The sequence below is a fragment of the Jaculus jaculus genome (genome assembly GCF_020740685.1).
Source record: "Jaculus jaculus isolate mJacJac1 chromosome Y unlocalized genomic scaffold, mJacJac1.mat.Y.cur SUPER_Y_unloc_2, whole genome shotgun sequence".
Taxonomy (NCBI): domain Eukaryota; kingdom Metazoa; phylum Chordata; class Mammalia; order Rodentia; family Dipodidae; genus Jaculus; species Jaculus jaculus.
Window position 1 is genome coordinate 136,322 of NW_025423387.1, and position 13,984 is coordinate 150,305.

The following is a 13,984-nucleotide window of genomic DNA, read 5'->3' on the forward strand; positions in this document are numbered from 1 at the left end:
TTGTAAACAGAGAAATTTCCTCTGTGATAAAAACCTGTTCCAATAGTATGTTAATCAAGAAAAATATAGGATTAACCTAAAATACAACTAATCAATATGTATATTCCTTATGTGTATATGTGTGTGTGTGTATATATATATATATATGTTTATATATGTATACATATATATATATATATATGTACACACACACACAGAGACATATATAATTTCCCCATATATATATATATGTAACAAACTCTAACAAAGTTAGCACTAAAGATATATGCATAGTGAAGATTAGACAAACTAATAAGACCAATAGCTCTTAACTGGGTGTTGGAAACCTTCTTAGGTCAGTTGAGAAGCTGTGATTTCTGGGTTGCAATGATTTCCAGGTTGACCTTGGCCAGACTAAGAACATGTCTTCAAAAAGAAAATAAGAAAAAGAAAGAAAAAAAAGCACTATAAATTAAATATCAAAAGTGACAAAAGTTAACTTTAATATCCAGCCTTTTTAAGAATGGCAAAGAAAGCCGAATATGGTGGTCTGTACTCCCAGCACTTGGAAGGCAGAGGTAGGAGGATCACCATGATTTCGAGGCCACCCTGAGACTGCCTAGTGAATTCCAGGTCAGCCTAAGCTAGAGTGAAACCCTACTTTGAAAAACAAAAACAAAACAAAAGAAAACAACAAAGAAAGAATGGCAAAGCAGATGTGGTGGTTTTGAATAGATAGCCCCCAATATATTCAGTTCTTTATTGTTTGTAGTTTGCATCTGCAGCCACCTGGCTGGAGCCAGTGTCACTTTGTGGGTTTCAGATTTTAATCTAAAGATATGCAAAGTGTGCCTAAGAGGAATTCCTGAAGTATGCTGTGTCTTTTGGCTTTAGGCTTCTTTTTCTCTCTGCTTGGTCCTGTGAAGGCAGGCCAGCTTCTGCCATTTCTGGAACTCCCCCTGGATCTGTAAGCTTCTATAAATTCCTTCCATAACTGTGCTTGGGCTGGAAGTTCATCTCAGCAAACCTGAAGCTGTCTGCTACAGCAGAGTAAAGAAACATTAGTCTAAGAAATCAGCATTTTTGTCTTTGTGGGCTAGATTTTGAATTTTTAACTTTCTTAAGATTCTTTTCTTGAGCAATTTGTGGAAGGTATAGTTCCCACTTCCCATGCTTTGGGGTATGCCTTGACCCAGTGTGAAACTGCCCAGTTTTCTTTTTGAGTGACTTTGTCTTTCATTTATTTTGAGTTTGAAGCTGATTTTCCCTCTTTGCTGCTGTGGTCTTGTACTGGCTACTTAGGTCAGTCTGCTCTTCAAATTAGCTGTGCTGAATGTTGTGTGGCAAAGAGGTGGTTGGGATTCCTAAGTGATCTCCACTGTGTTCCAAGTGCTATTCTGTGAGGGAGGGAAAGTTTTGGAAAGCTGTTAAAAACTGTTTTAGCTCTGCTCTATTCTTCCCTGTTGTCTTTTAACTTACATGTTTTGATTTTGCAAGGTGAGTGTAAACTTAAGAATTCCTTCAACGTAGTAAATCAATTTTTGCTGACTCATACAGGGCCTGCTGACTGGAGTCTGATATTCCCTGTATGATTGATTGTGGGAAGTTATGTGTCTGTCTTGTGCTTCTCTCCAAGTGACTCACTTTCATGTTCAGGTTTTATTCATTGTTAATCTGTCATTTTAAGATCATCCCATTTACACTTTTTAAAAAAATGTTTCAGGGTCTTGCTGTTGCCCAGGCTGACCTGGAATTCAGTACATACTCTCAGAGTGGCCTCAAACTCTCTGCGATTCTCCTACCTCTCCATGTACATTGTACATTTTAGACCTTAAATAAAAAGGACATGGCTTAGTTGTTTTAGTATTTTCCAGTATCTGAAAGATACTTATGAATTCCTTATTTTTTAAACCTGTTTTTGACCTGTTTTGGGGGGGGGGGCAATGAGTAGTTTCTGAAATAATTTTTCATCTAAGCCATGTTGGATTCAACTATTTATATCCAGGCCTTACCTTGAACACTTATCTTCTTCCTTCTCTGCTCTCCAGAGAATTATAAGTATTTACTAACATACCTTGCAATGTATTTGTATTTTGTAGATTTTTCTTTTATGGTGTTTGTGTGTATGTAAGTATATATTTGTATGTGCCATGTGCCTGTATTTTGTGAGTGTATATTTGTACAGATGTATGTACCATATGTGCTCAGGTGCAGAGACCAGAGTAGCACTGCTAGGTGGCCTCTGTACTGTTTAATTTTCTTGAAGCAGGACTTTTATTGAATCCAGAGTATATAGTACTGGTCAGTTAGTTTGTGGCCAGGAAGCTCAGCTAATTCTTTTGTCTCCACTCCTATCAGCAGTGGTATGGCAAACATTTATAGCCATATTGGCTTTTTATATCCTGTTGGTCCTCATACTTGCTCAGCAAGAGCTTTTATTCACAAACTTATCTCCCTAACCGTGTGTGTGTGTGTGTGTGTGTGTGTGTGTGTGTGTGTGTGTGTGTGTGTGTGTATTTGTTTGTTTTTCAAGATAGGGTCTTGAATTGCCCAGGCTTATCTGGAATTCACTATGTAGACTCAAGGTGGCCTCCAACTCATAGTAATCTTCCTACCTCTGCCTCTCAAGTGCTGGAATTAAAGGGATGTACAACCATACCTTTCTTTGTATACCTATTTTGTGCCTGTTAACATTTATAATTCTTGTTTTAGTATTTAACTCCAATTTTATAGAAGTCTTACTGATAGGTTTTTAATACTCATTGTTGTTCATAATTAACTTAGAATAAACTCTTTCTTTTTAAAAAATCATTGTATTTATTTATTTGTGTATGTGTGAGAGAGAGAGAGAGTGGGGGGAGGGAGAGAAAGGGAAAGAATAAGTGTGCCAGCAACTTTTAGTCACTGTAAATGAACTCGAGTCACATGTGGCACCTTGTATATCTGCAGTATGTGGGTACTCGAGAATTGAGCCTCAAACATTAGGCTTCATAGGCAAGTGCCTTAATCACTAAGTCATCTCTCTAGGCCCAGAGTAAGTTATTTCTTCAAAGACTTTTCTTATTTCTTTTTCAGCCCCCTTGCATTTTATTTGTAAGGACTTCTCATTTTGCTTCTTGTAAACCATGTGTGCTTTACCTAGAAATTTCTAAATTTCTTTTTTTCAAAGAATAATTATGGCAGCATGTGTATTTTATTTTATATTAGTACATAATGGAATTTTGTTATTTAAACTCTCTAGTTGAAGCATAACATTGTATTTTTTATAGTATTTAAATTTTTGTTAACTGATATTTGAACTTTTTATTTTTCTTTAATTTAATTTTCAGTTCATTGATTCACTTGTCTGCTTAAATCTGATCATGTACGTCAGTTGCAAATTTCATTAATTTCTAAACTTTTATACTCCAGACTTCTATGTTTCCTTCTTTTCCATCTTTTCTATATTTTTTGGTTGTTGTAGTCAGCTTTGAGTTGCTGTCAGAAAATAATCAAGAGTAGCTTGTGGGAGGAAAGGATTTATTTTGGCTTACATAATCAAGGGGAAGCTTCATGATGGCAGGGGAAAATGATGACATGAGCAAGAGGTGGATGTCTCCTCCTGGTCTGCATCAGGTAGACAGCAGCAACAGTAGACTGCCAAACACAGGCAAGGGGAAGCTGGCTATAATCCCTATAAGCCTGCCCCAACAATTCATTACCTCTGGGAGGATCTAATTATCAAATTGTCACCAGCTAGGGACCTAGCATTCAGAATACGTAAGTTTATGGAGACACCTGAATCAAACCACCATAGATTTTTCTATAATACATTTGTAATTTCTTTTCCTTTGTTTCTTTTTTTCTTTTTGGTTTTTCGAGGTAGCGTCTCACTCTGGCTCAGGCTGACCTGGAATTCACTATGTACTCTCAGGGTGGCCTCGAACTCTCGGTGATCCTCCTACCTCTGCCTCCTGAGTGCTGGGATTAAAGGCGTGCGCTACCATGCCCGGCTTCTTTTGTTTCTTATGGTTCTGTTTTTTTTTTTTGAAATCTTAATTAAGGCAGTGTTTACTAGGAAAGTGTTTATCTAGGAAGTACAATGTATTATATGAGATCATTTTATGTATTAATTTCAGTGGACTTTCCTTCTTGAAGTAGTTTTATGTTGATAGCAAAATTAAAGAAAGTACAGATATTTTCAATATACTCAGTTTTCCCCTAGAAAGGAAAAAGGAAGGAAGTTGTATGACAAAGACAACAAAAACATACATATTCTACTTCTACTTTTGTGGCATTCTGGAAAAGTCAAAATATGGAAAGAAGAATAGTCAGAATGCAAAATATTTTTTTAGGACCCAGTAGTATGCAGTATAGCACTATAACATATTCATTTGATTATACATTTTTCTATACCTGTAGAATAAACAATAACAAGAACTCTATTATAAACTGTGGACTTCTGGGTGGTGAATTTCATCACTTGTAATAAAGTTATTAATTTCTTGTTGATATGAAGCATGTTTATGAGAGAAGATATTGGAAATACCTGTCTATTTATCTGCTGGGTTTAACTTACTAGTTGCCCATGTTGAACCAGCCTGGCATCCCTGTAATGAAAGTACCATTTTCATGATTTATATTCTTTTCAATGTGATTTCTCATATGAGTTGCAAGAATTTTAAGAGTTTGCATCTGTGTTCTTTAGGAACATTGTCTAAACTTTTCTTTTGGTGTGTTCATTCTTGAATTTTGTATTAGGGTAATGCTTAATTCATAAAATTAATTTATTATTGTTCTTTCCCCTTCTGCTTTATGGAACAGTTAGAGGAGCACTGGTGTTGGCTCTTCTTTAAAGGTAATGAAGAATTTGTTAGTGAATCTACCTAGTCCTGGACTTTTAAGGAACCAAGCCTTTAATTGATTTTGTGTATTCTTTATTCAGTTTCCATTTTATTCATTTTTTTCTCTAATCTTTGTTACAATTCTTGCCATCGGTTGCTTGGGTTTGCTTTTGTAGGATTTTTAGATGTATCATTAGTCTTTTGAGATCTTTATGGTATTTTAATGTAAATATTCATAGCTATAAACTGAAGGTTCTGGTTAAGTTGTATGGTTATTTTCATTTGATCCTAGGTACTTTTAATATATTCTCTGTGTCTAATGTCAAGGTTGTAGGTAAAGGGTAGATAACATTAGAGAGCTTAATGAGAGTACAGCTGGGGGTTATTTCTAAAAACTGATCATGAAAAAAGTTTAAACTTGAGAGTATGGACTTATATAAAGAGAAAACAGAAATTGAGCTAGGATTGTCAGTTCTACCTCAAAGAATATAAGAAGATAGTAGGAATAAGATTAATGAAATGTATCTAATGAAAGACATTAACACTATGCTAGCAAAGCAGGTGGAGAGTAGGTTAAAAGTCTACTTTAAATTCTATCAAGAGTGGAGATTTAAAAATTATCTCCTAAGTGTACTAAAAATGACTAAATTCAGCCCTAACATATGTTGATGCAAAAGACACAGCTCTTAGTGCTAAGGGAATAAGAAGAGATATTTTATTCCGGTGCCTAATATGAGTTACCATGGCCAGGAAATGCAGGCTTAGGTCACCCCAGTTCCATGTTACAATGTGTTTACAATTTCATGAAGGTTTTATCACTACATAACTGTAAAAAGTCCTAAGTCAATGCACTTTTCATATATATTAACTATCCAATAGGTGGATTGTAGGGAAATCTTTACCATAAGGCTTCAGATGCTATAAGATGACATTCATAGCCCTTGGGATGGTGGGAGCCGGGGGTCTGTTTTACACAATTCAAAATATCTCAGCTGATAAACTGATAGTCCCAGTGTGTAAGATTGGACCCTGGGGAGGGCAATTAATGGCTATTAGGTTGTTAAATGTACCACAAGGTAATTTTGCTGTCATCTTACAAGATTCTATCCCTCTGGGCCACAGGAGTCCTATAAGAGCAGTTATTCTTGATTGGAAGTTTATGCAGTGCTTTCCAGGAAATTTAATGTTATAATTTGTAAATACTAAAATGTTAAGTTTAAAAAGACATGTATTGCTTTGATCAGTATTTTTGCCTCAGTGGTATAGCTTTTAGTTCTTTCCCTCCCTGTGATGCTTTACTTTAGCAATTTGCTATGGTATGGAAGATGTGATTTGTATAATGAAAAAAAAAATACAACTTCAAAGGTTAGAAAGGAGCAGAAAGGCCTTTCTGGTGGGCAATATAGTTTTATTTCAAAGTAGCAGAAAGATATATCACATTTTAATAGTTTTAATAATGTAAAGTGTCTGCTAGGCTGTTTTGAAGGTTTAAGGTTGTTATTTACAGAGAGGATGAGGGAGAAGGATTAGCAAGTGTGAAGAAAGCAAACTCTTTCCTGCCAAGGTAGTCAGCCAGATATCCAGCTCCCCTTTGGTTATGGAGAGAACAGGGGACAGTCTCTGGACAGTCTTCATGGAGACCATCAGTCGTATATTGAATTCCTGAGATTGCTAACTCATTCAGTTTGCACTTTCACTTCAAACCTGTAGAACCAGGATTGGAATACACATTGGTTAAGAGTGAGTTTCTAGCTCACCTGAACTAAACTGAAGAGTCAGTTTGGCTTGGCTTCATGCTTTGTGATTGAGGAGTGAGAATCATTAGCTTGAGATGTAGTCTCAGTGTCTCCACTACTGTTATATTGAGAATAGGAGGTTGTAGACTCTGGCAGGTAGTTTCTCTCAAGTCCTATCCAGTTTCTGTCCTGCATTAGCTTTTCTTCATCTTGCAAGGCCAGTATGTTCAGATTGGTCATATTGCATTTTCCACTGCTCTAACTAGGGTTAACACTTTTTCCTGGCAGGCAGAACCTCTTTCTTTATTTGGATATGCAGATTGGCAGTGGCTCTGTTCTACTTGTTTCATCCACCCCATTCAATATGTCAGCTGGCTTAATAAGTATTGCTTTTAGAATTTGTCCCTTGTAGGAAAAGAGTTTATTATTTTTTATCTTGACTCCTCTACAATAAACCAGCTCATCTGAATGTCATTTTTCTTTTTAAAGGCTCAATGTTTATAGCAATTATTATTTCCTTGTCTTTAAAGAACTTCTCATCTCATGTAACACAGGTCTCCTAAAAGCAGATTCACTTAATTTTTGTTTGGCCTAGGAAATCTGTGTTTTGTGGTCAAGAGAGTCTTTAATAAGAGTCAGTATATTCTGTAGCTACATATAAGTGTTTGTTACTTTGGTGGGGGTATGTTGCTGGAGTTCAGGAAAGTCTTTGGACCCCAAACCCTAAGTTTATGTCTGTTTTTTGTTTTATCTTATTTAGTTATTGACTTTTTGGCGCAAGCCCAAGAACTGGCTTTTTTTTTAATGCGAGAGAGTGAGAGAGAGAAAGAATTGGCATGCCAGAGCCTCCAGCCATTGCGACTGAACTCCAGAAATGCATGTACCATCTTATGCAGCACATGTACAACCTTGTGTGCTTGCATCACTTTGTTCATCTGGCCTATGTGGGAACTGGAGAGTCAGACATGGATCCTTAGGCTTTACAGGAATCACTTTAATGCTAAGTCAGTTTTCAGCCCTCACATCTTTTTTTTCTTTTTTTTTTTTCTTCCCGAGATAGGATCTTGTTCTAGCCCTGGCTGACTTGGAATTCACTATGTAGTATCCGAGTGGTCTTGAACTCATAAGCAAGTTACATACCTCTGCCTCCCAAGTGCTAAGATTAAAGGTGTGCACCACCATATCCAGCTTCTCACACTTGTTTTCAACAAAAAAGTTGGATAAAATAAGACTGAGAATGGTAGCTATTAAGTTATTACAGTTATTGAGAGAAATATAAAACCCAGGGAAGAAAAATGGATACACCCATGTGATCTGAAAGCACATATGATGATCTTGGAAGAAACATGAAAAGAGATAGAGAAGAAAGAAAAGAAAGTACAGAGATCTGCCATGAGGAAGGCAGAAATGGAGAGTCCATGTGAGAGTAGGGCTGGGCATTCTCCTCTCATCTCATCTCAGCCAGGCTTACCAGAGAACCTGGAAGTTCAGGAGACATGAATGGCAACAAGAGCATCTTTAACCTATGTGTTGGGCCTTACTTTTCTGCTCAGGTGAACCAGAGTAAAGGCTGAATTGTCTGGCTAGGGCTGGATCAAGAAATGGCCAGCCATGACACTATGTGTTGAGAATAAGTTTAACCAACTATAGTCAGGTTTAAAATTTAGGAAAGGCTAACTATCTCACAGAGAGGCTCAGGTTGTTTTAGAAAAACAGATGTAGGTAACTACTTTCCTAAAGAAATAAGAAGAGGAGATGTCCTTCTTTTGGCTATCTAGTAAAGTGGATATTGGAAGAACAGACTTTAAGGATATTTATGCTTTTTACTTTTGGAGCCCTGGTCACTCTACCTAAAAAAGTACCTGACTTTTTCTATGACTATGGTCAGGCTACCCAGATTTAGGTTACTCTAATTCCATGTTGCAATGTATGAACAAGTTTATGAAGCTTTTATAGTTAGGACAATGAAAAGTCATAAATCAAGTCACTTTTCAAATTGGCAGACCATCAGGTAGACTTGATATTGCACAGGGTAAAAATTAGTACCGTAGCCTTCAGGTGCTCTTTGATAACTATCATGGCCTTTGGGGTTGTAGAAGCTGGTGGTTTGTTAGTACGTTCAAAAGGTATACATCTGATGAACTGATGGTTACTGGAATGTTAGGTCACATACAGAAGTGGGCAACAAGTTGCTATTATGGGGCTAATTGTAGCTCAGTTTAATTTGCCTCTGATCTTGGAATTTTCTGTTTCTCTGTGATCACAGAAGTTCACTTAGGCTATTTAGCGTTTCTGGAAGTAGATGCAGCAGATGTAGTGCTTTTCTGGAAACTTTGGTTCACACTATCATGTGTAGTGCATTTTGTGTCTGATGTCTTTGAGATCAGTGGATCCTTTGCATGGCTCTTATATATGTTCAACTTAGGGCTGGAGGCCAAACTGTTCTCATTTAAGCCATTTTGAGCAAAAGTCTGTATGCATTGTCTCAGTACAAAAACAAGGAAAGCAAGCTTATAAAGGAGAAGAGCAATGAACATTAGAATTCTTGGGAATATCAGGTGACTATAAGGGTTTCTCCTGGTAGAATACAGGGTTCATAAGACTCTTTGGTTAGGAAAATAAGTTGATTTTTAAATGATTAGACTGAGATATGGAGAAGTACAGTTTAGGCCCATTCATAGATCTCTATGTGTCTACCCAAATTAGTTATTTTCCAGTCAGGGAACTGATCATTCATCTCTTCATATTGATAACTTGTCTAGAGGTTCTGTTAGAGCAACTACTAACACCAATAGAATAGCTAAACATAAGCTTACTAATTGCCAAGTTGTTTTGCAAGTGAGAAGGAAAGCAGAATTAAGGATAAAACTAAAACTATGTTCAGTTCCTTACTATGTTTCTCAAAGAGGGGATTCCTGAAGGTTGGTCAGTCCAGTTTCTTTTGACCCCTAAACCCTGTTCTTCATTTTTTCTGGTCAGCTTGGATATATCATATTTAATTTCAAGCCCAGTTATTTATTTGCCTCCAGTGTTTTCTTGTAACTATGTCTTGGGACACAGTTCCTTATAGAAGGGAAGTTTATTTTGTAGTAGTTCAGAATGACAGAGCTTTCAGAAGGGAAAGAAATTCACAACTTCGCCATGTTTTCTAAAATTACTCTACCAAGCACTACTTTTAATTTTATTATGTTTATTACATTTTTTTGCAAGCATACTCATATTTATTATAAAACTATGGAATCACCCTAGGTGCCCATCGAAATATGAGTAGAAGTTGGGCATGGTGGCTCACACTGTTAATTACATGACTGGGCAAAAGTAAGAGGATTGCCATGAGTTTGAAGCCACCCTGAGACTGGATAGTAAATATCAGGGAAGCATGGGTAGAGTGATACTCTCTACCTTGGGCTCCTTTTCCCCAAAATATAGATCAATAAATAAAACATGGTGTATATACATAATAGTAGCATTCATCCATAGAAAAGGAATAAGATGTTATTTTCAGAAAAATAAGCCATTAATTTAAGCAAAATAGATAGGACTTAAAGACAAGTAACATGTGCTCTTTCCTTGACACAATCTAGATTTATAAAAGATGGATGAAAGCAAAAGAGGAGCTAGTTGGAATGTAGCAAGAATGAGAAGAGAATCAGGGAGGATAATGGAGGATAAACAAGACAAGTATGTTCTATACATGTATGAAAATTTCATAATTAGACCCAGAATTTTGTATAATTAATATATGCTATTAAACAGAAAAGAACAGAATGGAAACATTGAAGACCTAGCATACTAATATTTGTGGGTCACTAAATGCTTATGTCAGAAGTGAAGAAAGCTTCATACCAGTCATTAAATTTTGTTCTTATCTCTTTACCCCTGTTCCCATTATCCTGAGAACCCTGCTCAGTGGGGTTATGGTATTCACTATTGGGTCATGAAGGCCTTGGTGGGATTGAAGAAGTCAACTCCTACACACTCCATGGCTCTTATGATCTTTCTACATTCTCTTCCACCATGTTCTGTGAGCCATTGCGGGCTTGCTCACAATCTGATACAGTGTTGAGTTCTCTGTAGCCTCTGGATTTCTGCTTTGACATTTTTTCTTCCAATAAAATATTTATTTATTTAGTTGTGGAAGTGAGACAGAGAAAAAGAAGGAGACAGACACTGCATATGGGTATGCTAATTAACAAACTCCAAACTCCAGATATACATGCTACTTTGTGTATCTGGCTCTATGTGGTAAGGAACAATTGAAGATGGGCTATCATGTAACCCAGTGACTTTCACTGTTGGGCCATCTCTCCAGTCCTCTGCTTGGATAGGTTTTGATTTATCATCCTGTCTTTATCATTACTCTGGAAGGTCAGGCTAGCAATAAGCAGTGTTTGTGTTGAAGCTTCTGCTGTAATTTTTCCTGGCTTCCAGCAGATGTGGTAGAGGTGACATGTCTCATGGTGGGCAGTCAGATATCTTATTGATGATTTTGGTTCTTTTCTGTTTTCTGTACCATCTGCATTATTTACTATTTTGAAAAGTTATTTATTAACCTTTTTGAGACAGAGAAAGAGGGATAGAGGCAGAGAGAAAGGGGGAGTGGGAGAGAGAAAGAGAATGAGAATGAATATGGGTGCATCAGGGCCCATAGCTACTGCAAATGAACTCCAGACACACACCACATGGCTTTAGGTTGGTACTGGTGAATTGAACCTGGGTCCTTTGGCTTTTCAGGTAAGCACCTTAGCCACTAAGCTATCCCTACAGTCCTTATTTATTATTTGACACTGTAGTATTTCTAGATATCTTGTTAATTGTAAAAATCCGTTATTTATAAATGACATGTTTGCTGTGTGTGGTGGCATATGCTTTTAATCTCAGCATTTGGGAGGGCAAGGTAGGGGGATCACTGTGAGTTCAAGACCAGGCTGAGACTATATAGTGAATTCCAGGTCAGTCTGGGCTATAGCAAGACTCTACATTAAAAAACAAAAAATAAGGAACAAAATTTTTAAAAAGTATATTCTAGGGTTTGTTTTTAAATAAACCAGTTCTCTTTTGCTTGTATTTATATATGTGAAAATTATTTGGGCTTATATTTTACTATTACTTTAACATTTTTATTGTACTTTTTTTACTATGTCTATATTCTATGAATTTTGTTGAACATTTAGTATTTTAAATATTTTCATGTATTTATTTGAGAAACAGGTAAGAGAGGATAAGGGAGGGAGGAGGGGCCAGCGAGAAGGAGAGAGAAAAAGAGAATGGGTGCAACATGGCTTCTTGTCACTACACATAAACTCCAGATGCATGAGCAATGGTGCATCTCACTTAGCAATACATCCTGAACTGGCCAGCTTTTCAAGAAAGAGCCTTTAACCATTGAACTATCACTTCCGTCCTTTTATGAATCTTAACTACATACATAGAGTTTGTTTGATATTTTTCTTTAAGGTAAGTTCATATTCAACCCATACTGACCTCACACTCACTCTGTTGTCCCAGGTTAGCCTTGAACTCACTAAGATCCTCCTATCTCAGCCTGCCTGTGTTGAAAATGAAGGCATACTTCACCATAACACAACTGCTTGAACATTTAAAGCATAACATATTGACACATTGGTTTATATTTTTATGTATATTTCAGCTTATCCTCCAGTGATCTCATTATTTTTAATACTATTGTTAAAACTTTATTTTTAGTTTTCTTTTTAATATATGCTAGCATCACAGACACTGTGTAGTGGAGAATGATATTTCTGCTTCCAGTTCCTAGGGTTCTAAGATTATAGATGCCTGGATTATATTATTCTGCCATGTTCAATTCCTAGCCCCTTGTTTCATTATTGATTTTACTAATGTAAATTTTTTTTATAACTTCAGACCTTTTCTTTTGCCTCTATTGCTCATTTTAGAGTGGCCTGTGCATGCAGGAATTTGAGAAGGATCATTGTGTATATGAAAGTAATGGTAGTTATAAAGATTGTGTCTTTGCTTAGATTGCTTTTGTATAAGTATGGCACAAAGGAACAATTTTTATTATTTTCCACTTCTTTTTCTTATTAATATTGTCCTCTAGTTTATATATTATTGATTTTAAAATGTTGATTTGCTCATTCCTGTGTTTGTTATGGCTTTGTTTTGCATGTTTGTGGAATGTGTATGTTTCTATGAAGTGTGTATAGATGTGTATAGATGACTGTACCCTATGCAGCACATGCACACACCAGAGGAGAACTTCTATAACTGTATAACTTCTTTCACTTCTTGTCCTGAGATAGAGTTTCCATTTTTGTCCAGACTCATTGAAAGCAAGCAGGCCCCATTTTTTTCTCCCATCTCTTCCCTGCAGTGCTATGGTAATAGGCTTGCTTATCCCAGCCCAGTTGTTATTATTATTATTATTATCATCATCATCATCATCATCATCATCATCATCATTATTATTGGTGGTGGTGGTTGTTATTTCAGTTTTAATGTGAGAGATGAAACTCAGGAAATATCACTTCACTAGTCCTCCTTACTGGGCAGCATATGCTTTTACAGGCCAAGCCACACACTTAGTTCCAGCTTCTTTTGTTAGTCTTAGAATATTTCTAAGCTAAATTGAGAACTGAGACTATGAGCCACATCCTTTGTGAGACTTTTTTTTTTTTTTAAGAATATTTTAAAAATAAGTTTTAGGGTCTGGGTAAGTGTTGAAAATTTGCCATGCAAGCATGAGGGCCCAAGAGGGCTTGGAAAGATTTGTTTCCTGGAATCCTCATTGGAAATACTGTGTATGGTGATGTACATCTATAAAACCTGTTCATGGAAAAAGGAAATGTTAACAAATTTAACAATTTTAGCAGACTTCAACATATCTGGGGTTTATTTACTGTAAACAGCAGCTTATTACTGATTGAGACTCTCTGGAAGTATTGGTGAGCAACAGAAATCCTCTTTGTGCATACACTGCCACATACAAACATCACATAATACACATAAACCTACACATAGTGTAAACACATGTCAAAAAACATTTAATTGCTGTACTTTTGTTAAAATTTTTCTTTTATTTCTGAGTATTCTTCATTTTCATTAGCACAATAAGAGATTTTAGCCATTAGGTTAATCTTATTAGTTTTTGAAAGAACTATAGACAAATAAGTTTTCTTAGACATTTTTGTGTGACGTTAAGGATTATAAGCATTGTTGCATAAAGTGAATTGGAAAAATGTCACCTTAAAATCTTATTTCAAATATTCAATATGAATATTTTCTAGTACATACTTTCCAGAGCACAAATATTGAAATTTGAACTCCAATTTTGACATTTTTGCCCTATAGCATGCAATGGTAGTAATATTTTATTACTTAATAAATAAATCTATTGTGAATATTTATAGGCTAATTATCCAATTTTACTTGGTATTATCTAAATATGATTCAAAGTGCATGTTA

At 36.1% G+C, this 13,984-nt stretch overlaps 1 protein-coding gene across 2 annotated transcripts in view; it reads left to right on the top strand.

Annotated features, from left to right (window-relative positions):
• The window catches only part of LOC123457186 (histone demethylase UTY-like), a 220,854-nt gene that overhangs the window by 117,286 nt on the left and 89,584 nt on the right, over positions 1 to 13,984 (top strand). The gene's annotated exons all lie outside the window — the stretch shown is intronic.